The 25,118-nt window shown below is 35.8% G+C and overlaps 1 pseudogene; it reads right to left on the bottom strand.

Annotated features, from left to right (window-relative positions):
- Positions 1-22,292: 22,292 nt before the first annotated feature.
- LOC126931634 (homeobox protein VENTX-like) lies at positions 22,293-24,118 on the bottom strand (annotated as a pseudogene).
- Positions 24,119-25,118: the final 1,000 nt, after the last annotated feature.

Here is a 25,118-nt window from a genome sequence, read left to right as displayed (position 1 = left end):
TTTCAAGTCTAATTTTGGCTAGGCTTCCTTTTAGGATTTTTATAGTTTTATGTCTTATATTTAAGTCTTTAATTCATCTTGAGTTAATTTTTGTATATGGTGAGAGATAGGGATTCCAATTTTATTCTTCTACATACAGCTTGCCAGTTTTCCTAGCACTGTTTATGGAATAGGATGTCCTTTCCGCAGTGTATATTTTTGTCAACTTTGCCAAAGATCAGTTGCTTGCAGGCATGTGGCTTTATTTCTGACTTCTTTATTCTGTTCTGTTGATCTGTATATCTATTTGTATACCAGTATCATGCTGTTTTGTTTACTACAGCCTTGCAATATAATTTGAAGTCAGATAATGTGATGCCTCCAGCTTTGTTCCTTTTGTTTAGGATTGTTTTGGCTATTCAGGCTGTTTTTGGTTCCATATGCATTTCAAGGTTGTTTCTAATTCTGTGAAAAAATGACATTGATAATTTGATAGGAGTGGAATTGAATTTGAGCGTTACTTTTGGCAGTATGGTCCTTTTGATGATGTTGACTTTTCCAATTCATAAGCATGGGGTGTTTTTCCATTTGTTTATGTCATCTCTGATTTCTTTAATCAGTGTTTTATAGCTCTCCTTGTAGAGATCTTTCATCTCCTTGGTTAAATGTATTCCTGGGTGTTTTTTTTTTTTTTTTTTTTGTAGCTATCGTAAATGAGATTGAGATTGAGTTCTTGAGTTTTTTTCACAGCTTGACCATTATTGGTGTATAGAAATGCTATGGATTTTTGTATATTGGTTTTGTATGCTGAAACTTTGCTGAAGTCATTTATTAAATGCAATATTCTTTTTGAGGAATCTTTAGGGTTTTCGACATATGATATCATCAATGAATAAAGATAATTTGAATTTCTCTTTTCCAATCTAAATGCCTTCTATTTCTTTCTCTTGACTGATTGCTTTAGCTGGGACTTCCAGTACCATGTTGAATAGGAGTGGTGAGAGTGGGTATTCTTATCCTGTTCTGGTTCTTAGAGGAATGATTTCAAATTTTGCTGTTCAGAATGATGTTGTATGTGAGTTTGTCATAGATGGCTTTTATTATTTTGAAGCATGTTTTTTCAATGGCTCATTTGTGGGGATTTTTGTCATGCAGAGATACTGGATTTTATTGAATGCTTTCTCTGCATCTATTGAGAGAATCATACAGCTTTTGTTTTTAATTCTATTTATGTGGCGAGTCACTTTTATTGATCTGTATACTTTGAAGCATCTTTCTATTGCTGAAATAAAACTTTGCTTTATTATCTTTTTGATATATTGTTGGATTCATTTGCTAGTTTTTTGATTGAGGATTTTTGCATCTATGCTTATCATGATATTGGTCTGTGGTTTTCTTTTTTGTTGTATCATTGCCTGGCTTTGGAATCAGAATAATGCTGGCTTCATAGAATGAGATAAGGAGAATTCCCTCTTCCTCGATTTTTTGAAACAGTTTCAGTAACATTAATACGATTGGCCTAGGCAAATAATTTATGACAAAGTTCTCAAAAGCATACACAACAAAAACAAAAATAGACAAATGGAACCTCATTAACTAAAAAGCTTCTGCATAGCAAAAGAAATAATAATAGAGTAAACAGAAAATCTACAGAATGGAAGAAAATATTTGACAACTGTTCATTTGACAAGATGGCTAATATCCAGAACTAGAAGGAACTCAAACAACACAACAAGAAAATTCAAATGACTCCACTAAAAAGTGGGCAAAGAACATGAAACAGACTAAAAAAAAATACAAGCAGCAACAAACATATGAAAAAATGTTCAATATCACTAATCATCAGAGAAATGCAAATTAAAACCACATTAAGATACTGTTTTACACCAGTCAGAATGGCTATTATTTAAAATTAAAAACAACAGATGTTGGTGAGAATGTGGAATAAAGGGAATATTTATACATTGTTGGTGGGAATATAAATTAGTTCAACCTCTATAGAAAACAGAATGGAGAGATCTCACAGAACTAAAATAGAACTACTGAGTATCTACCCAAAGGAAAAGAAATCACTCGGACTCAGGAAGGGGAACATCACACACCGGGGCCTACCATGGGGAGGGGGGAGGGGGAGGGATTGCATTGGGAGTTATACCTGATGTAAATGACGAGTTGATGGGTGCAGCACAGCAACATGGCACAAGTATACATATGTAACAAACCTGCACGTTATGCACATGTACCCTACAACTTAAAGTATAATAATAATAAATAAATTAAAAAAAAAAAAAAAGAATACAAAAAAATAAAATAAAATAAAATAAAATAAGAAAACATTTTACTTACAAAAAAAAAAAAAAAAAGAAATCAATATATAAAAGTGACACCTGCATTCATATCTTTATTGCAAAACTATTCACAAAAGCAAAGACATGGAACCAACCTAAGTAAGTGTCCATTAATGAATGATTGAATAAAGAAAATGTGGTATGTATACATACACACACTGAATATGTTATATTATATATATACTGAATGTGATATATATTCATATTTATATGCATACGTATATATAGAGAGACACACACACTGTGGAATACTACTCAGCCATAAAAAGAATGAAATTATGTCTTTTGCAACAACATAGATGGAACTAGAGGCCATTATCTTAAGTGAAATAACTCAGTAACAGAAAGTCAAATACTGTACATTCTCTTACAAGTGTGAGCTAGACAATGTCTATATATGAATATACAGAGTGGAATAATAGACACTAGAGACTCCAAAAGGTGAGAGATAGGGCGAGGGATGAGAAATTATCTATTGGGTACAATTTACACTATTTGGGTAATGGTTACACTAACAGCCCAGATTCCACTACTATGCAATGTAGGTATGTCTTTTAGAATTCTAAGAAAACCTTTTATCTTTCACCAAAGCCTAGTTCTTACAAAACTAGGGCATTTTGTCTTTCAGACAGTGGTTTACTCCTTTTTCTTTACTTTGTTTGCATTTGCTTCAAAGATGAATGAAATAAAATACCAAGAGGAGGAACTATATTTCAGAAATAATTTCAAATGTAGACTTCTAATTTTTTTCCACTGTGGTCCAAGAAGATACTTGATATAATTTTGATATTTTTGAATTTATTGAAACTTTATAGCCAAGCATATGGTCTATTTTGGAGAATGTTCCATGCATAGATGAGAAAAATGTATATCGTGCCACTGGTAGATAGAATATTTTTGTAAATGGCTATTTGCTCCATTTGGTCTAGAGTCCCATTCAAATCCAGAGATTTTTTTGATTTTCTGATTCAATCAAATGTACTTTTCCATTTGGAAGAAAAATAAATCTGCGTGTATTGAAAAGTATCTACTGTTTAAGTATTTTCTATTTTAGTCTTCTGATTGCTAAATATGATTTAGGCACATAAGAGTCTTCCAAACTCTGGAGGTATCATACTGTTTTGCAATTATGTTCTGTTAAATAACGCTTAGGCAGATTACAAGTACTTAGCTAAATTAATATGAGCAACCGTTTACAATCTGTTATATTTTGCTTATGGTAATTTTTAAGAGATTATGTTGGATGCACAAATAAGCTAGCTGAACCTGTTAAATGAAAGTGTGTGCACTTAATCCTTTTTCTCTTACTGCATTTAAATTGCACCATAAGAATTGTTCTTTTTATAGCATGTTCTTAAGAGCCTGACTGAATACCTTTGACATTAAGGACAATATTATACATAAATACATACCTACAGACAGGCACATATACATATGCATATACACACACTCATACATTTTTTAAACTGCAATGAGACTACACTAGATACAGAACATGTATACAAGAGCTTGCTAATATAATTTCTATGACTAAAACAGTCACTCAAATTTCAATTTTCCTGGCTTCAGGCAGACTAGACAATGTACTTTTTCTAATATTTTAATCATGTTTTTTCAAGTAGTCTTAAATGTAACTGGGACTCAGGTATAAGATCTCTATTTTGATCATTGGAATTTGGGCATGAAATTGTAGTTGCTATTTTTTTGTGGTTTGTACAGTTGGTTGTTTTGGAGACAGGGTCACTTCACTATATTGCTTAAGTCCATGGGATGGTTTTTCCACAAGGGTGTGCATGGCATTTACACCTATATGGCATGCAAACATAGTTATCATACTTGAATATTTGAAACTGATGGTGGTAGCGGAGGAAGAGACTGAAAAGACCAGTCCCTGTTATGAAGCAGGCAGTTATTGGAAGCTGTTCTTTAGCAAGTGAGGTTTCTGCTTTCAGACATGCCTTTGTGTTTGAAGCTCTACCTCTTTTTTATTAGTCTCTGTAATGTAGTCCTATAGAGACATTTTGTTTTTCCAAAATGGTATCATCCCATCTCAGATTTCTAGCTGCCAGCTGCCTGCTGCTTTTTTTGTTTATTTCAAATAATCAACAACTCTTTTAAAATTTCTACAGGTTGAGTTTCTGTGGTCCAGTCTTTCTTTTAGCTAAAAAATATATTGGCTTCATGTGAGAGCATGTCTACTAACCATGGCTGTAAAAGTAACTGATGCATTCTAGTCCAGGGTCTTGATAATTTCAAGTGCATTTTGCTAATTGAAGACAACATTAACACAGTGCTTGCTAATAAATCATGTCCGAATACTGAACAAAGGAAATGATAGTGTTTAAAGGTTCTCTAAGCTCTAAGCATACATTATTCATCTTAAATTGTTTTAATTTTCATTTCTTCCCCTGGGTGTCATTTATACGGGAGACCTAATATTTTACCTGCACAGCAAAACCATTCGCCTTTTATTTGGTAAAAGAAACTTTACTTTTTGGGAAGAGATAATTCTTTCCTCAATCTTAGTCCATGTGATTTGAAACAGTTTGGCTCAACCTTGAGCTTTAGGAATAGATGTGACCCCAATGTGGCCATTCAGGGCACTTTAAGCTTCTCAATGACTCATTACCTCAGTTGAACCAGTGAGATCCTTACATATGAGTTTGTTAAAACTAAATAAAAAGAACAGTGTTTGTTTGTTTTATGTTTTCAAAAAGAAAATTTTAACTGATCCAATATCATCTTGCTGTCACTGGTTGTCACTTGGCACTATTTGTGTTTGAGAATAACTGACTGAAAATAAAGTCAACAAAGATAAAAGCAAATCGGTAGTGAAGACTTACCTTGTGAGCTATTCTTGACTATCTCATTTGAACATGTATATCATGTCATACCTAAAACTGCTTCTATGCTTGAACTTCTCAGTTATGCCCACCAAGTACTCATTATCTTTATTTTAGTTTGGAACAGTTTGCATTGGGTTACTCCTCCCCACAACTAAATTGTATTATAGAGTGCATGGATTAATATAGCATCCTTAGCTCCTAACACTGGTACTGATACTCACAAAAAAAAGCATGATAGAACCATAAACTCTAGGATAAAGCAAATCATTTATTATGTGATAAATTAGTAAACACTGTTTTACTGACATTAACACCTATCATTTTACTTCCATGAAACCATTTGATGTAATACATACTCAGATATGAAAGTGTTTTCCACTTCCGTATCTTTCTTTCCATTTTTGGTCTTTCTCCTGGGTTTACCCTAGTATAAGGTGGCTACTTTGGTTTTAAAATATTTAGTGATATTTTCTTTTATGAAGCCAATCCATAAATGGGATACTGGTATATCCATATAACACAGTATAATGGAGACTGACGATGAGCTATGGAGGTAACAGAATACAATGACAGCTCTGAGCCCTATAGGTCAGGAGAGAGTTGATGCCAAGTGTAGGATTTGCCTAGCAAGACCTTGGTTTTCAGGATGATTGTCATTTCATTGTATTATACTGGGCCTTTAAATAATCCATAATTTATTGCATGTCTTCTGGAGTGTGTGCTTCCAGGACAGAGTCAGCAATGTACAGACTTTCCTAAATAACTTTATCAAGGTCTTCAATGTATGCCTGTAAATGCCAGGAGTAGCAGGGTTTTCTATACTTTCCAAACTCTACATATAAGGCTTTTGTTTCATGCCTGATCAGTGTAGAATATGAGGGCTGGAATGTCACTTTTACTTCCATGTCTTTAGCTTCAAAAATACACTCAGGGACTCAGACTTTTGCTGACTATAATATTTTCCCAATATGTATGGACAGTTTTTAAGATCTTGGACTGCTCTGAATTGTAATAGACATATATCTTAACCCTGGTTCTCCTGCTTATTTTCTGGGAGCCCTTGGGATGTGGTCAGTTTCCTCCCTTATAATAAGGAAAAATCTTAATGAACTGTTTTCTAGGATGCTGGTTATTGAATGAGATAATCCTGATTTGTCCTCAAAATTTGATTTAAGTATTAGTATAAGAATTATAGTCAAACGTTAAAATAACAATGTAAAATAAGTTCAATTCTCAAGTAAATATTTGTTTTACTACTAATTTCTAAGATGTGTAATTTATTCAAAAATATTCTCTGACCCATATATGCTATGTCATGAAATTATTTGGCTGAAGTGACTCCTTGATTTGTATGTTCTACCTGGCTTCTTCCATTCTCTTGGCTATATGAATGTATTGTAAGCATAAAATTGGCCCTGTGTTTGTACTTGTATTCAGTGCCCAGAGAGGTCACATACATGAAATTGTCCCCATGAGAGAAGAGTAGCAAAGACCCTTGAGACAAATGAATCACCCAGAGCAAAGGAAAGAAGCTCTTCTCTGGTATTCAACATAGTCATGGAGGCACAGCACACAAGAAGTGATCTATCAGTACTGCCTCAAGGTCACAATTTCCAATTCAGAGAATCACCCAAGAGAGGGGTTCAGAATTAGTAAGTGCTTCTGGGACTGCAGCAGAAAGCACTGCAGGAAGAAACACTATTTATAAAAGTGAAGAAGCTACAGTGAATACTAAATTTTTTCTCCTTTCTCTGCAAGTGACAAAACAAGAAAGCACTCACTTACCTAACTGACATCACATGAAATGAGAAGAGATAGTAATTATGACTTATTAAAAGTATTGTAAGTCATTACCATTGGGGACAATGATAAACATAATTATCTAGGACAGAAGAGATAGATGAACAAACAAACAAACAAAAAACACTCTAAAAGGACATAAAAGAAAGAAACCCAAGACAATAGATTTATTTTCTTAAAAGAAAGAGTAGAGAGAAAAATAAATGACACCTGGAGTTATGGACAGAATGTTTGTGTTGCCCCAAATTCATATGCTGAAGCCCTAGCCCCAGTTTAATGGATTAAGGAGGTAGGGCCTTTGGGAGGTAATTAGGTTTAGATGAGATCTTAAGAATAGATGACAGTGATAAGATTAGTGTCCATACAAGAAGAGGGAACTATGAGAAATCCATGTCTGTGATTTTGCTATGGCAGTCCACACTGACTAATTAACTGGGTGAGATACAAGGTTAAAATTTTAGTGTTCAGGAGTTTTATAAAACATATTTTATATAAGTTTTATAAAAACATATTTAAGTACCCTCACTAGAACAAATGTTTGTATTTTATCTGGAACATATTTGTTTATAAATAAATAATATTAAAACTAATAATAAGGTTGATAGTAACAGTTTACCTTTATATATGACTTCTAGTTTTGTCACTAACTCTTACTATCATGGTATTAGTAAGTCCTAGAGAGAATCAGAGGCTTGTCAATACTACAAAGCAAATAGGATAGAATTGGCACAAGAATTTATATTTTTTCTAAAAGCTCGATCAAGTTTTCTCCTGTCATATCATACCCTCTCAATGAGGTTCTTCTGAATTTTATGAACATTTGACATGGAGACTACCATCTCAGTAGACCATATTTTTAAACATAGTTCAATTGCTTTTTAAAATTCAAGATATTTTCCATTTAAATCAACTAATAATTATATTGGTTAATGTGTGTCTCTCTGGGGACAAACTGTTCTAATAATAATTTCTTGTTGTTCTTAGCAACATAAAAATTCTAAAATCAGAAGTGTCCTGGCTTAAATTATGGGTAGGGTGTGTAATGTATCTAGGGGATTAGAATTTTTTTTAGTCAAAACCACCAACTGTGGGTCTTTAGTTTGATACATTTCACTACACCTTGAGTGCAAAGAAAGAGTATGTAATGATGCTTTTAAGTTAAACGACTTAAACACACAAGAGTGTGACCTGGTAGAAAACTTTAAGGCAGACAGAGTCGAGATTAATCTCCAAGATTGGGGATATGTAAATGAATTCAATATTTTAAACATAAAACAATTCAAACAGCTATCTCCATGTTAGTTAAAATTGCCAGCTTTTATTACAATTCCTACTTTGTTCTGAAATTGGCTAAGTTTATAAAATCTCCATTAAGCTTATGGACAAAATTTTATTGTTTAGCTAAGTGGTATTATAATTTTTCTCTTTTTTCCCCAATTGTTCAAGTTAGGAAACTTAGAACACAATTATCCTTCATTGTTTTAACACTGGACTTAAAATTCTTTTTCAGTATATCAACAAATACACTAAAATAATGTTCTCCCTAATTACTTCATATATATCTTGGCTTTTTATTAGTTTATATTTTTCTGCTATGTATTATTCTTCTTCAAATGCATGATCTTACTATTCTTTTCATTAGAACTCATCTCTTTCTAGTCTGAATAATTTCTCCAGCTGTCCAGATCCATCTGTATTTTTGATCAAACTGATTTATTATCTCTCGCTTCTAACATTTTATTATTATAGATTTGGATGTGCACTCATTCACATTTTTCACTGACTGCTTAATGATTGTGTTGAATAATATCAAAGCACATTCTGATCTCCAGGGACCTTCCTTGATGCTACTATCTTCCAATAAGGCATAGAATAATTGCAGTTTTCTGTTTGCTGGGCTAATTTGTATATTCTTATTAACCATTATTTATATGTAATAAAACATTAATGAAACTTCTGTTTTTTAAAACTTAACTTTTAGAAAAAAGAAAAATGATAAAACAGTAACTAGGAAGTATTGGTTTTTCTAAAAACTGACACATAGTAATTGTACAGGCATATCTCCTTTTATTTTGCTGTGCTTTATCGCTCCTTGCAGATACTCTGTTTTTTTTTACAAATGGAAAGTTCATAGCATCCTTGACTCATGCAAGTTTTTCAGCACCATTTTTCAAGAGTGTGTGCTCACTTCACATCTCTATATTGTGTTTTGGTAACTCTCACAATATTCCAAACTTTTTCATTGTTGTTATACCTGTTATAGTGATCTGTGATAAGGTACCTTTTATGCTACTATTGTAATATTTGAGAGCACCATAAACCAAACCCATATAAGACAGTAAACTTAATAGATAAATGTTTTCATGTGTTCTGACTGCTCCACTAACTGTGTCTTTCATTCTCTTTGGGCCTCCCTATTCCTGAGAAACAACAATATTGAAGGTAGGCCAATTAATAACACTACAAAGGCCTCTAAGTGTTCAAGTGTAAGGAAGAGTCACACATCTCTCACTTTAAATCAAAAGCTAGAAATGACTAATCTTAGTGAAGAAGGTGTGTTGAAAGCCAAGACAGGCTGAAAGCTAGAACTCTTGCTTGAAACAGTTAACCAAGTTGTGAATGCAAAGGAAAAGTTATTAAAGAAAATTAAAAATGCTACTCCAATTAACACAAAAATGAACATAGAAACTAAAACAGCCTTATTGCTGATATGGAAAAAGTTTTAGTGATCTGAATAGATCAAACCTGTCACAGCATTCCATAAAGACAAAGCCTAAACCAGAGCAAGGCCCTTTTATTTCATAAAGGCTGAGTGAGGTACAAAAACTGCAGGAAAAAAAAAAAAAAAAGGTTCCTGAAGTTTAAGGAAAGATGCCATCTCCATAACAGAAAAGTGCAAAATGAAGCATCACACACTGATGGAGAAGCTCCAGCAAGTTATCCAGATGGAGTTAAGGTAACTCAGAAAGGTGCCCACACTAAACAACATATCTTCGATACAGACAAAACAGCTTTATATCAGAATAAGACGCTATATGGGACTTTCATAGATATACAGAAGGAAAAGTCAATGCTTGTCTTGATCTATGTAGTAAACTTTCATAGCTACATTGACAAAGTTTTAAATGTTAAGACTTAGATACAACAATATCTTCAGTCATTCTATTTGGAAAATATACTACAGACCCTACAGGAAATGAAGATAATTGGTCCTGCTAATTTCATGCGGAGAATGCAGCCTCAGGCAACCTTTCATCACCTATTTCCAGGCAACATGTATGTATCCAGAGAGAATAATCAGTAGATTTCTTTTAGGAAAATGAAAAATATGGAGACGTAAGTCTCCCTCTTTTTATGATCAGATAAAATCAGCTTACTTGTTTAACTTAAATTTTAATTTCTTGTTCATATAATGCAGGTTTTAAATACAAATTTTTCTAAATATTTTTGCTGATATGTAAAACACCAGCACATAATTCCTTCTACCTTACATTTAAGAAAGGTTCTGTCTAAATGAACTCCGTGGCAGTGAAGGCATTTATATTCTAAAGCTATTTTTTTCTAATTAAAAAGCAGATGATGTAGCAGTCTTTGCCTTTCTCATGGTCAAACTCAGCATTATACTGGGGTGTGCCTTTCAAAAGGAACATTGCCTTTTCTTCCTCTACTATATTGGTTGCTGCTTCCTACATACTACTGTATTTCCTAAGAAAATATTAAGACAGTGCCCCAAATTCATAGTCTTTGATCTTAGTCCTTCATCCTTATTGCCTATTCCTACACAATTTTAAATTTTAGCTATGATCAAGAAACTTGGTCAGATTTTTAAGGGACTTTATTAAATGGGCCTTGTTTGGAATGAACATATAATCATTCCAGGTACATAAAACCCAAAATGAAACATTGAAGTGTGATTTGCCCTTCAATAAGTATAAACATGGGGTGGTTCAGAGATGTTAAAGGAAGCATTTATTAAATGAAAATAGCATAAAAAATAAGAGAAACTAATATATGTTGGTTAGCATATATGGAATTGAAACTTAGAATAGGAAGATAAGTTAAAATGATATCAAAAGTTTCAATTATAATATATAAGTTCTACTGTGGATTATCTTGGTTAAATTATATAACCAAAGCAATCTCTTATTACTTCATTTTAAAGATGACAATTAAAAATATTAAATTGTTCCTGAGATTTAATTTAAAAAGTGGATCTAAAACTATCACTTGTTCATAATGATAGGTGACCATAAAATTTTAGCTGTGTAATTCCTTCTTTCCCTGGGGCAGTACTTAGTGAATACTTCTTTAACTATTGGGATGGATAAGTTAAATTATTTTATGAAGGAGCATGATGCAACGATGAAGTAACACAGATTTCGAAAAACAAGGAACACATGGTTAAGCTTATCATATCCAGAGCGGAAATCTATAGTATGAGAATCACTGGATAAGTGAACCTCATATTAGTGTAATAGAAATATGGCAACAGATATCCAATAAAACCATTTACTCAGGCATGATATAACACTAGTCAATCTTAGATTGCTATTGGGTTACCCAAATTTTATTTAAAAAGGAGTCTTATGTATGTATTATATGTACATATTTATATTTTAAATTGTTTAAAATGTTGATGCCTCTTAACATTGTCATAGGCCAAGCAGTAGAAGCAATTACCTGTGCTTTGGGGGCCTTAGCTGTCATTTCTTATGACATAGTTGGACAATGTAGGGTAAGCAAAATTTTATCTCTACCTTCTTAGAGTTTTGGCTGGGTCTGAGAATTAAATTGATATAAGACAAATTAAAAGGAGAAGAGCACAAATATGTATTTCACATAAGTGTTAAATGACCTGAGAGCTTTCATGAAAAACGGAAGATCCAAAGAAGTGGCCAAACCTACATGTTTTTATACTAGGTTGAACAAAGAGAGGCAATTATGTAAAAGTAGCTAAACCCTATGCGGAGGCTAAAGGAAGATAAGAATTATTTCAATAAAGTCCGTTTGTACAGTGAAAGGGGAGGGTCAGAGTGTTCTTTCTTCTTGCATCTGTGGTATTTATAATTGCCTTTATCTCAAAATAGTCTTTATGCCAAAGTGGCATGTTTTGGGGTGGCATATTCTGCCACCCTTCAACAACCATAACCCCTTGCTTTGTATCAACAGGGCATTTAAAAACCATTTGAGAAAAAGGTATATGGTTTATCATTGTTGCCAAAAGATACTCCGTAATATCTTCTGAAAAGTCCAAGAGAACAACAAAATTCTGCAGAATGGCAGTAACTGACATGGAAAAATATCTCAGAGACAAAACTAGAGTATTCCTGAAATCCTGTATCATTTTATTAGTAATACTATTGATGTTCACAATGGATGTTATTCTGAGGTAAAATAAAGAGATTGACAATTCTGGTGATTCCAAAGAGCCAGACTAAATCAAAAATATTTGTGCAATACTTTAACCAAATCATTTCTCTTGCATGTCCTTTTTAAATGTATATACAAGAGTGATACATTTTTAAATGCAAGTCTAAACTGAGTCCAAAAATATTTTTTCCATAGTATAAAAAGTAAGAAAATACTGAGATACATTTTAATTTACAGTGTTTTCTTAATGATAATTAAAATAATAGTGTGCCATACAATTGATCTCACCTTGGGTTTAATGAAATACAGTAGTTGGTCAGAAGCTATAAAATAGTCATCTAGCATGTATCCTAGGATGATCATTTTTATAGACATTTTAGATTTTTTCCTTTTCTTTTCTTACTAGTTCAGGTATACGAGCCAATAGACCCCAATGCAGATGCCACACAAAACTACAAGTATTACATTTTGGGACATGACAGCATGGAAGAATGAACGGAGAACACATTTAAGAAAAAGTAAGAGAAATTTGGAAAGGTTCAGCTCTTAAATGAGGAGTAACTGTGGGATTATAGTAGATCCATTTGATACCAATTTTTGATGCTTTATGGCCATGTTCCTTAAAGTGTTCTCTTTGGAAAGCATGGCTGGATTAGCCATATTATATTTGTGTAAATAAAAATAGGCAGGGTAATTCTTTTTGCAGTCTGAGGAAATGCAAAGTCTACCTAAGAGGCAAAGGCTTTTTTTTTTTTTTTTTTTTTTTTTTTTTTTGAGACGGAGCCTCGCTCTGTCGCCCAGGCTGGAGTGCAGTGGCGCGATCTCGGCTCACTGCAAGCTCCGCCTCCCGGGTTCACGCCATTCTCCTGCCTCAGCCTCCCGAGTAGCTGGGACTACAGGCGCCCACAACCGCGCCCGGCTAATTTTTTGTATTTTTAGTAGAGACGGGGTTTCACCGTGGTCTCGATCTCCTGACCTTGTGATCCGCCCGCCTCGGCCTCCCAAAGTGCTGGGATTACAGGCGTGAGCCACCGCGCCCGGCCAAGGCTTTTTTATTCTAAAAAATATATGTACCATTCTCAATTTTCAGAACTTTTAAAGTAATATATTTTAAAAGTTTTGTAGGCAGTTAGAAAGTAGAAAAAAAAGTGAAGAAAATGATTTACATTGAGCCAAGCATAGAGATTAAATGAAAACATAGAACTACTTAAGTCCAAATTTGTGCAATTGTGGCCTCCATTTTGCACCTGCACTGTGTGGGCATAATTTAAATGAAATAACATCTGGCATGTTATAAGTGTAGTCATCAACAATTGCAGAAGCATTTAAGTTGTGACTGCACTTATGGGGAAAAGGGAGAGAAAACGCAATTAAGAAGACGTGAGTCTAAGATAGGATTAAATTCACAGTTTCCACATAACTCATTCTTTAGACTCCAGAGGCCAAAGCTCCAAGCTGAAGAGAATCTCACAGAGAATCAGAAGTTCTGAAGCAAGTAGTTCAATCATGGAGTGGTGGAAAGAGACTGGGCTTTGGAGGTGATTAGATATGTTACACAGCTCATCCTCACCACTTCCTAGGGGTAGGAAGTTGAACCAATTAAACATTTTGCATCATGTGTCTCTCAGTTGTAAAATGATAGTAATAAAAACCACATGAGTTTACGATGAGAATTACAGTAGAGTGGTATAAAGTAGGAGGCACCATGAATGGCAGCATCCTTTCTCAACTCTCTTTGTTCCTTCTTATATTTTTGTCCTTATGTTTTATATGATAATGATATTTTTATGTATTTAACTTGACTCTTACGTGTCTCAGTTTGACTTATAAATTCACCTACCTCATAACCCAGGGATTGGGGAATCATTTACTCATTCTAAACCATGTATAGAAAACCTCTTATGTGTAAATTAATAGGCCAGATCCTGAAATTAAAATTGTGAGCATGAAGAGACATGCTCCCTTGGTTCATATAATCTACTGGGTGACACAGACATTAATCAATTGTACATAAAAAGTAAAGTGACATTACAAATGTGATATGCACCATGGATTAGGGATATACCTTGTGATATAAAAGGGTGCAGGAGTCAAATAAGTCAGGAAAGTATTTAGTGAACCATAGGAGAAAGAAAAAATATCTAGGCAAAAATGTCAGGAAAAATCATAAAGAAAAAAACCCTAAAAAATAAAACATAAAAAAAAAATCCCTAAGACCTTTTTTGGCAAAAAGGAGCAATGTATATGAAATCAAAAGGGAATGTTTGGTATTTAATATGAAACAGATAACTGAAAAATTTATAGAGGTCTGTATCAGGTAATGTGGAATGAATGGTAGGGTTATCTATGGAAGGTTGAAGCCATGAATTATGTTCAAAATATGTTTGAAATTTTATAACAATGGAAGTATTCCTTAAAATGCAAATTGTGCCCATAATGGGCATTTTGATTGGCAGTCAGATAAATTTAATTTGCAACGACATTTCTTTGAAATGCAAGGTCTGACTTTGGGAGAGATACAATATAAAACGTATAAGTGGAATAGTAGAGTTGCAATGACAGATATTCACACATACATTCTTCTTCCTCTTGATCACTTTTATTTTTCCCTGTATTCATTTCATGTCAGAAAGTGGAGTTTCAATTCAATTTTAATCTGGATTAGACTACTATTTCTGAGATAGATTGCACAAACACAGTAGTATAGCTAATTAGATAGATAGATAGATAGATAGATAGACAAATTTAGATGGTATGATGGACAATGTAATTACATTGATGTAAGATAAATGCAGTTGTAGAGCAGTCCAAAACTTGAGTCTGAGTATGGATTTTTTTTGAGGTTGCAAAACTAAGAGAAATGTAAAACATGTGATTGTACCTTAAGTCTCTGGGATGGACGCCATAAATTAGACAAATAATACAGAGCATGTTTTAATTAAGTTAAAATTTGATTCTAAACTATTTACCAGTCTCAACATATTCTGCTTATATAATAGTGAAGTAAGTCATGTATCTACATTTTAATAGGAATAAATTATCTAAAAACTGTCAATAATACAAACACCATCTAATAGGAAACTCAACTATTTAACAATACTAACAGTAACACAAAATTAATATTTTTGTAAATTCACTAGATTTTTACAAAAAACTTCAGATAAATATTATTACTCTTCAGATAAATATTATTACTCTTCAGATAAATATTATTACTCTGATACTGCAAATGGTGAAACTGAGATCCTGAATATTTAGCTTGGGTACACAAAGACACAAAGCCATAAGGCTAGGCATATAGTAATTTTATGATAAATTTTGTTGAATTAATAAACCCACGGACTATCCAAAGATAAAACCTAGGTCTCCAGAACTTATAGTATCTCACTATATAACAAATAGAACCATTGGATAGTATAAAACACACTTAGAAGCCAGAGCTACATTTCCTTTCATTTAATCATTGAGTTATGTATTCATGCACTCACTCATCTATTCATTCTATGTTATTTCTCATAAGTTTGTCGATAGCACATTATCTCTGAGAAATTTTGTTAGGTATAAAGATGTGTCGATACATGAAACAATCATGTCCTCAGTTTTCACAGAGTGTGTAGTTTATCAGAGAATAGAGACAATTATACAAGTAATTTCCATGCAGTTAACACAGAAAAAGTAAAGAATGCAAGGGAATCAGAAAGTAGGGCATACTAATCTGTGGCCTGGGAGAGGGAGACAGTGAAAAAACCTCAGAAGTGAATTTAAGCCAAGTCTTTATCTAAGAATGGGAATTAGCCAAGTGAAGGCACCCAGAATTTGGAAAAAGTAGGAGAACACTGAATGCAAAAGAATTGCATGGAGAGAGGAAGCTTATAGGCTAGAAAAATATAGTTCAATATGGATGAAAGATTGAGTGCAAGATGGAGTGTGAAAAGACATGAGAATAGAAAGAAAAGTAAGGGCCAGAAGATAGAGAGACTAGTGCACCACGTTAAGACGTTAGATGCATCCTCAAAGCAATGGTTTGTTTTGAAATAGAGGATTGTTAAGCAGGGGAACATCATGATCAGAGATGCATTTTTGTTTGTTTTTTTAAAGATCCTTTTACAGAGATTTTACATAGACAAAATTTTAGAAAAAAACAAAAAAGCCAGATGATATGTGGATGTCAATTGATTTTAGTAGTGTTGGAGAAAAATAAATAATTAGGAGATATGTTTAAAGACATATACAAAGCATCCTAATTAATTTAGGGTGAGTCTTTGGGATGGCTTCCCAATTCTGAGTCCCAAGATTAAACAGGCCAATCCTGGGTCGGGCACAGTGGCTCATGCCTGTAATCTCAGCACGTCGGGAGGCCAAGGTGGGTGGATCACTTGAGGTCAGGAGTTTGAGACCAGCCTGGCCAACATGGTGAAACCCCATTTCTACAAAAATTACAAAAAAAATTAGCCTGTCATGGTGGCACACATCTGTAGTCCCAGCTACTCAGGAGACAGAGGCAGGAGAACTGCTTGAACCCAGGAGGCAGAGGTTGCAGTGAGCTGAGATCATGCCACTGCACTGCAGCCTGGGCAAAAGAGCGAGACTCCATCTCAAAAATAGATAAATAAATATATAAAAATTTAAAAAAGCAGGTCAGTCCTGTCTCTGGTAAATATTGCAGTTTGGTTCGATCAACATATATTCTTTAAACTAGGGAATGGTGAGGTAAAATCTCATTTCTTATACCTTTGAAGCTAAGTTTTCAAAAGTGACAAAGTTCTACACCGCAGGCTCCCATGTAAGACTTGAAAGGCTGAACTAAAAATTATGTGGAAGAGGTCATGAGGCTTCTCTAGCAAGCAAAGTCAGAAAATATTTTTCTGTTTCCTTTTTTGGAGGTTTTTGTTTGTTTGTTTGTTTGTTTTTAATAGTAGCCATATAAGGGTTTCTGTTATCCGGTCCCTGGCATTCTGTATGTTTGGGGAGCAGAAAGCTGCTGCTGCTTCAGGCTTTCAATAAAATATTTCTACGGTGTGACTGTACAGTTTTCCTATTTGTATGGTTTCTAGAAATTTAGTATGTAATTCCCGTACCTAAATAATATTCTTAAATAAACTCATTTGTTCTTTCATACTAGCTGGAGTGGATTTTATTGTCAGCTGTAAAAATTCTCTGCTAGTTATAACTTGTTTTTCTAGATTTTGCTGTGGTCATTACTAGCTATATAATTTTTGGAAATATGAGATCCCTTGTTCAAAAATATTAAGAATTTTAAGATGGCAACAACAGAACATTAAATCAAACACTGATAGTTTCTAATCCCAGACCCCTGTGCACCTTCACAAGTCGTACACTCAGAAAGCTGATCCTGGCTGTGTTACAAAACAACCGCATGGGCAGATGTGGTTGGGGCAGGGGGTGATTCTGGAACCAGGCATTTTTAGGCTTAAAGCTCCACCATCTTGTAGCTGTACCATCTGGAACAGCTGCTAGTTGATGGATCAGCAAAAGAGAGAGAGAATAATCACTCAAGAGCTTATCTTTATTCTTCTTGGAAGTGCCTTATGCTATTTATTTCACCTTAAAAGACACTGGACCAAATTAGCCACAGGCTGTCTCCTAACTGAAAAGTTTCTGGGAAATATAAGAAAATAATTTTGATGGTGGTGAGTTTTGTGGTATTTGCTACAAATCTCAATATGTATTTCTACAACTCACAAGAAGTCCTGGAAATCCACAGCCTTACCACCACCAGACTAGAGTCTCTACTATGAGGCTTATCACAGAATGTGTCACGGAAGTATAAAACTTGAAGATGAGTAGAAAGGAGCTGAGCTATGTAGCCCTAACTCCCCTTCCCTAACTCAACAATCTAATCATTTATTCTTTCTTTAAAGAGGAGTAGACAGAGATATACCTGGAGCATTATTCTATGGGAAATCAATATACACGGAAACTAAAGGCCATTGGAACATGAGATTACCTGCCAACAACTTTTCTCCTCCATGCCCCTTCTATTAGCACTAATCATGGAAGTATCAAGGACAATATGGATGATGAGGATATTGTATTGTTTTAAGGCAATAACAGTACCTGTGGGTGAACCTGGTGCCCAAGTATCTTCAGTAAAACACCTATGTGCCCAGAACCCTGAACATCCCAGAAAGGAAGAAAGGTGGGCTGCTTAATGAGTACATCTCCCAATGCATTGGCACCCCAAATACTGTTCTTTTCAAATCCCCTTTCCATAAAAAGGCTTGCAAAACTGCTGGGTTATTTTTGGTTGGTGGTGGGTTTTTGTTTGTGTGTTTGTTTGTTGTTGTTTTTTTTTTTTTTTTTTTTTTTTTTGGTAAAGAGTTGCTGGAGGGAGGGAAGGGGGCTGGACTTAAACAATTATTTTCACTTTTAATTTTACAGACATTTACATCCTGCTTATATAAATTAAACTCATTCGAAGAGTAGTTAAAATAAGCTTAATAACAAAGGCAGAAATTTGAGAGACAAATAAAGAATCGTAATGTATAACAAAACCAAAGAAAAGTCATTGATTTATTAGTTGATGTTTCAGAATACATACATTATTCTTTTCATGTGTGGAGTGTGCTTAAGCCCTGGAAATGTCTATTATGAAGATATAACGCTGGAATTTGACATAATTACATGTCTGAGTGGTAGATTAGGGTATTCTTAATGGCACTTGATTTCAAGAGAGTTCAGATTTGGTACAGTGTTTAGATTTATAACCTTTGAAAGTCACAAAATATCCATTAAACTGTTCCAATATTTTATACAGGGTCACTGTATTCTTGCTTTGATGTGACCTTTATGTAGTTGGTTGCTTCAGAGCAGATTACTGGTTCCCAAAGGTTACATGGAATTCATCTTTCTCTATTTTACTTCCATTCTCAGTCACATTTACTATTTCACTGCAAACTTCTTTAAAGGTATGGGATTCTCTAATACTACTTGTTAATACTATGTTAATATGCTAAGTTGTTTTAAAATTTATGAGACTAGTTTTTATATATTTGGTCACCTATCATACATTTAAGCACCATACATTAGATTTAACTGCTGTTTATTCAGGTGTCATTTGAAGAATAGTCATATATCTTAATGGAGAGACGTGAAAAGCAAGTGTGGAAGGACTTCAACATAAAGAAAAGACAAGTAGCACATTGTAGGATTCAGTTGCAACTGGAACAAGCTAGAGAACTTTATTTATAAGATATTCAATCATTTTTTCAGTATGGCTACAATTTTCTTTAAAAAATGATTACTAAATTTCCTAAAATGTAAAAATAATATATAATCATCTCATAATAGTCAACCACTAAAAGTGCCTTTATTTTAAAATTAATGATAAAAAATTCTATATAAAGTAATATTTTGATCCCACTTCACAACAACAAAGAAAGCATTCATAATGGCATTACTTGCCACTGATAATGCTATTTATAGTTTCTTATATTTGGTAAATTATTAATACTGCTGATTATGTTTATTCCAAAGGGTAGCAAGTTTCTATAATTTTGCTTTTTAAAAATTTTAGTAACACCTCTAATTGAAAGCTTTCTCTGAAAGCTTTTTTTTTAAAAAAAAATGTGTTTAAATAGTGGTAAACTATTTTTTCCAGTTTTCTTTATTGTATCAATTTGTAGAAGTCAAAATAAAAGACACTTTTACCCAGAACGACATAAGGTAACATACACACTACAAGTCATGTCAGATAACTTACCAATATAAGCTAAATAGTGTAAACACTCACATGCAGTGAAAATTCAACTACTGAGAATCAAGTAGCCTTTTTTAAATGTGAAATGACAACAAACAAATGGATTATGAGGATTGAATCAACAGATTCAAAAAATGGAACACTGCTAAGTATTTGTAATACTTCAATATTTATTGAATGAATCCTATTTATATATTATTTCATCATTTGAATCGATATCATTTTAACAAATTAGCATAGAAGAAATGAGACCATTCAGCAAAGTACTGTATGAAAAATACCCTAATATGAAAAATAACATCTTTGTTATATTCCTAATATCAAGGAATATATAGTTTTAGTTTGAGATCACCACAGGGAGGAATTTAAGGCTCAGCTAGGAAACTTTCCACTGACCTCTGCCAAAATGGTAGGCGATTCTTTATTGAAGGCAGAGAGGAAGCATTGTACAAAAGGGGGAGAAAGTAGAGAAATATATAAAGGACCAAACAAAATGTACCTACTTTACACTGATTAATCCACAAATATCCACGTTTGCAATAGCTGCCAATATGCGATTAGAATCTTGTTTCTTGTAATATCCAAGAGTGTACAGGAAAAGCTATTCTGTTCTTCCCTTCTTGTTGTAGTGACAACAGGCTCCCTCTATATGGCTCACTTTTTGGCCACAGTTTTAACAAAAGCTATAAAATTTACTCTTCTGTTTTATTTTTTAACCCAAATGTGTTCTGTGAATTAATTCACTGGTCAAACACATTTTATCACAATCTACCATTGAGATACAAAAATCTTGTAATGTGGCAACTTCTTAGATGTACATTCTTCCAACTGTGATTTATATATATATATATATACACACTTTTTTTTTTTTTAATTTTGACAGAGTCTTGCTCTGTCACCCAGGCTGGAGTGCGGTAGCGCCATCTCTACTCACTGCACCTCCACCTCCCGGGTTCAAGTGATTCTTGTGCCTCAAGCTCCTGAGTAGCTGGGACTACAGGCCCAGGCTACCACGCCTGGTTAATTTTTGTATTTTCAGTAGAGACCAGGTTTCCTGGAATTGAACTCCTGGCCTCAAGTGATCCACCCATCTGGGCATCCCAAAGTGCTGGGTGATTTATTTATTTATTTATTTTGGCGGTGCATTTATACTTTTATCACGGACAACGTGGCCCCTTCCACATCCACAAATCAGTGCTGTCCAAGCCTCACCCAGGAGCCCCTGTCCAGTCACTGCTCTCCGAGGGCCTCACCTAGGCTTCTGTCACATTATCACTCGCCAGGACGCACAGCAGCTCTTCCACTCTTACCTGAGGTTGTATTATAAAAGCACATGCTGGTTGTAAACACCTCCAACAACGCAGAATTGAGCAAGGGGAAAGTGGAACTTGCTGTGGACATGGCCACAGGACCACACTTTTGTTCCTGTTGGGATGCTTGGGTCGGTTTCACAAGTCGCCTCACAGTCCTGTAGGCTGACCCCATCTGTCTGGGCGCCTCGCGCTGCCTGCCTCCTGGGCACTCTGGGGCGACACGGACAGATGTGCGCTTGTCTAAGCTTCGGTGCGTGCAGTGAAGAGTCTGCACCAAGAATGGTCCATCAATGAGGGAGAGGACTACCCGGGTAGTAGTCCTGGGCACTTCCTGACTTTCTGCAGGAAGTGCTGTCCTTGAGTCATTCTGTTTTGTCCTGAGGCTGATGCGTGGAGGGGGACAGATGAGCACATGCTGGAGGCTTCAGTCCAGGTACAGCAGCAGGTCCCAGCTGGCCCACTTTCCCTCACCAGAGAAGAGCAGCCCCCAGCAGGCTGCGGGCACAGTCTCAGCTCACGCAAGGCCTAGAGCGCACTGCAGGGCCCCAGCACCCAGTCTTAATTTTCACCCTTGTCGCTCCTGCTTTCCAGCTTTGGAGTCCTTGTTAAAAGGAACTCGAACCATAAAGTTATAAACACGACACCTGCATTCCCAATCCTTCACGGTTTTCTTTTTTACACACAAAGCTTACAATCTTTACTTTTTCCAAGAAAACCAGTTTTTTCGGACACTTTAAAAAACAAATTATCCTTTCATCATATGCTGAAAGCCCTACCCATGACAAACCTACTTCTTTGTTTGACTCTGTTCACTGACCCTTCATTTACTTCCTAAACTGACCCTTTTGGCAACTTTCAGTGAAGAGGTGGCTTTAATAAATATATTCTCCAGAAATCTCCAGAACCTTTGCGTGGGTCAGGGTGAGAGGTGCCGCCACGATGTAAACAGAACAGCTGAGTCCTCCGGGTAGGTGCCAGGTGCCATCTGCACAGGCCGCGTGTGTGGGAGGCACAGAATCAGAGGAGCTTCCTCAAAATGCATCCTTTGTCTCGGCAGAGCACACAGGCCCCAAGGCCGGGTAGACAGGGCCGGTCCCAGCGGATGCATACCACTTCCTGGTCTTGGGGGATGGTACGCCAGAGGCTGCCCAGAGCAGGAAGCCCATGCAGAGGCCAGGGCCTCTTGTCCCACTCGGCAGAGACCCCAGAAGGAGCAAGGGGGCAGCATCAGAGCCTGGGGCCTGGACAGGGGTGCCCAAGGGCACAGCAGCTGCAGGCCATTAGGAAGTCCAGAAGACGGTGAGTGGAAAGCTGAGGGAGCGTGGAGTGACTCAGGGAAGGGACTATTCAGCTGAGAGTCCTGCATGTGCCTTTTGTGTTTCATCCGGGGATTTTGAAACCAGGTTTTTATCTGGACCTCCGAGAGGGGCATCTCCCTGGCCAGCCTCTTCCGCTCTAGAGGGCCGGAAGACGCTTTCCAAGTCGCCGACCTACTCAGCGATAAAGGCAGTGCGGACACTGGGGGCCGCCAGGTGTTTGGCCCCTTGACCCAGCCGCGGTCCTTTCCGGCGCAGGCAGATTTGAGGACCTAGCCTCCTTGATGCTGACGGCCTGAGGGGGCTCCCGGGAGCCGGATATCTGACCCGGGCCAGTGAGGCTCCCCTGGGAGACATGGCAGGCCTGTAGGTGTGAGTCGGCCCTGAGCAGCTGCTCTGGGAGAGCCAGTCCACGGAGCCGAAGCTGAAGGGCAGCTGCCGGCCTCAAGGTGGGGAGGAGGAGAGACGCGTGACCGTCAGGTGGGCCAGAGGAAAGACCGGGCGGGGCTGGCCAGGCGCAGGATCTACCTGGGTGGTTTTTAAATCTTTAACATAATATTTGCTTTTAATTTTTAATGTTACTATGTTGTCAATGTATTGTAAAGCTTAAACTCTTTTTCCTTAATACCACGTAATTTGAGTTTTTTTTTTTTTAAAAATTGCCAATTAAAAGTGAGATTACTTTGATTGAATTTCTTGTGATAATATTTATTCATGGCCTGGCACGGTGGCTCATGCGTCTAATCCGAGCACTTTGTGAGGCCGAGGCGGGTGGATTGCTTGAGGTCAGGGGTTCTAGACCAGCCTGGCCGACATGGTGAAACACTGTCTCTACTAAAAATACAAAAACTAGCCGGGCATGGTGGTGCGTGCCTGTAATCTCAGCTAATTGGGAGGCTGAGGCACGAGAATTGTTTAAACCCAAGAGGTGGAGGTTGCAGTGAGCTGAGATTACACCACTGCACTCCAGGCAACAAAGTACGAGTCTGTTTCCCCCCAGAAATATATATATATAAATTTTTTTTTATAATGCTGGCACTAAATGGTGGTTGCAATATGTATAACTATCAAGCAGATGGCGTATTTTAAACCTACAAAATACATTTACATCATGTTTCTAATTACATTAGACTGGTTGATGTGACAACAGAAAACAGAAGATAAATTCTGTAAATTGGGGTCACTTATAACTGATGAACATCTACTAAACTAAATTCTCTCATCTATGTCTACAAGATACGGTTTTGGGGGATGGGATAGAAAACAATTTTTGACACAGAACATACAAACTCTTTAAACTTGACACTTTTATAGTATGATTTCTATTACCTTACATATAACAAAACTCTGAAGTGTGAATTTTCAGAAGTAACCAAGCATGACATTTTCCTTTACGTTTCTTCTTACATTGAGTAGTTTCTGTCATCTTCAAAAACACTAGAATGGAGATCTCTTACAACAAGTAAATGATCACTCAGTTGGCTGAAGTCTAGATTGAGGGCCAGGTGTGGTGGCTCACACCTGCAATTCCAGCAATTTGGGAGGCTGAGGTGGGAGGATTGCTTGAGGCCCAGAGTTTGAGACTAGCCTGATTAACATAGCCAGATCCTGTCTCTATCTCTAGACACACACACACACACACACACACACACACACACACACACACACACGCGACCAGATTGGGATCTGGCTCAGAGCCATTCTTTCCAATTACACACCCCTTTTGTTTAAGAATATTTAAAAGAAACCCAGCAACTCCAGAAAACAAACAAACAAACAAACAAAATCCCAGAAGGAACAACCACAGATCCTTAGTAGGGTTCGTTGTTAGCATCCCTGAAATATCTTGGAAAGGAACTTACTGGAAGTTTACACCCTCTTTGGTTCTTTGAAATGCTTCTCCCAACTGCTGTACAGCTTCTGGAGAAGAAACTTTCTCCCTAAAAACAGATGGTAACTACATCATTGAAGCAGAAAATTGTGTATGTATAATTTTATAGTTATTTTATTTTTATATATTTTTAATAGAAGGAAAGTAAAAGGATATAAAAGCTAGCTGGTCACATGTTTTGAGTAACATTTCCTCCCCCTTATATTCAGGGTCAGCTTGCATTCCATTTGATTAACATTGATTTGATATTTTTATCTTTAGAATTGATTTAGATAAATAGGATGTCAATACTAGATTTCTTCCTCAATAAGCTGCTTGCCTTCTCTATGCAGTGCGTTATGTCATTTCAATCTGGGTGATAACAATCTAGAATCAAAGCAGTTGTTTAATCTTCATTCCTAGCCGCTTTCTAGGCAGTGGCAATTGTCACCACTCCCATAAAAATTCTGGAAGATGTGACACTAAGTAAGATGATAATCAATACCACTTTTCCAGGATTCAGAAGCTTTAAGGACTATGTGTAAATAGCAGGATA

This window comes from Macaca thibetana, chromosome 11 (assembly GCF_024542745.1).
Source record: "Macaca thibetana thibetana isolate TM-01 chromosome 11, ASM2454274v1, whole genome shotgun sequence".
Lineage (NCBI taxonomy): Eukaryota > Metazoa > Chordata > Mammalia > Primates > Cercopithecidae > Macaca > Macaca thibetana.
This window is presented reverse-complemented; position numbering and strand designations above follow the sequence as displayed.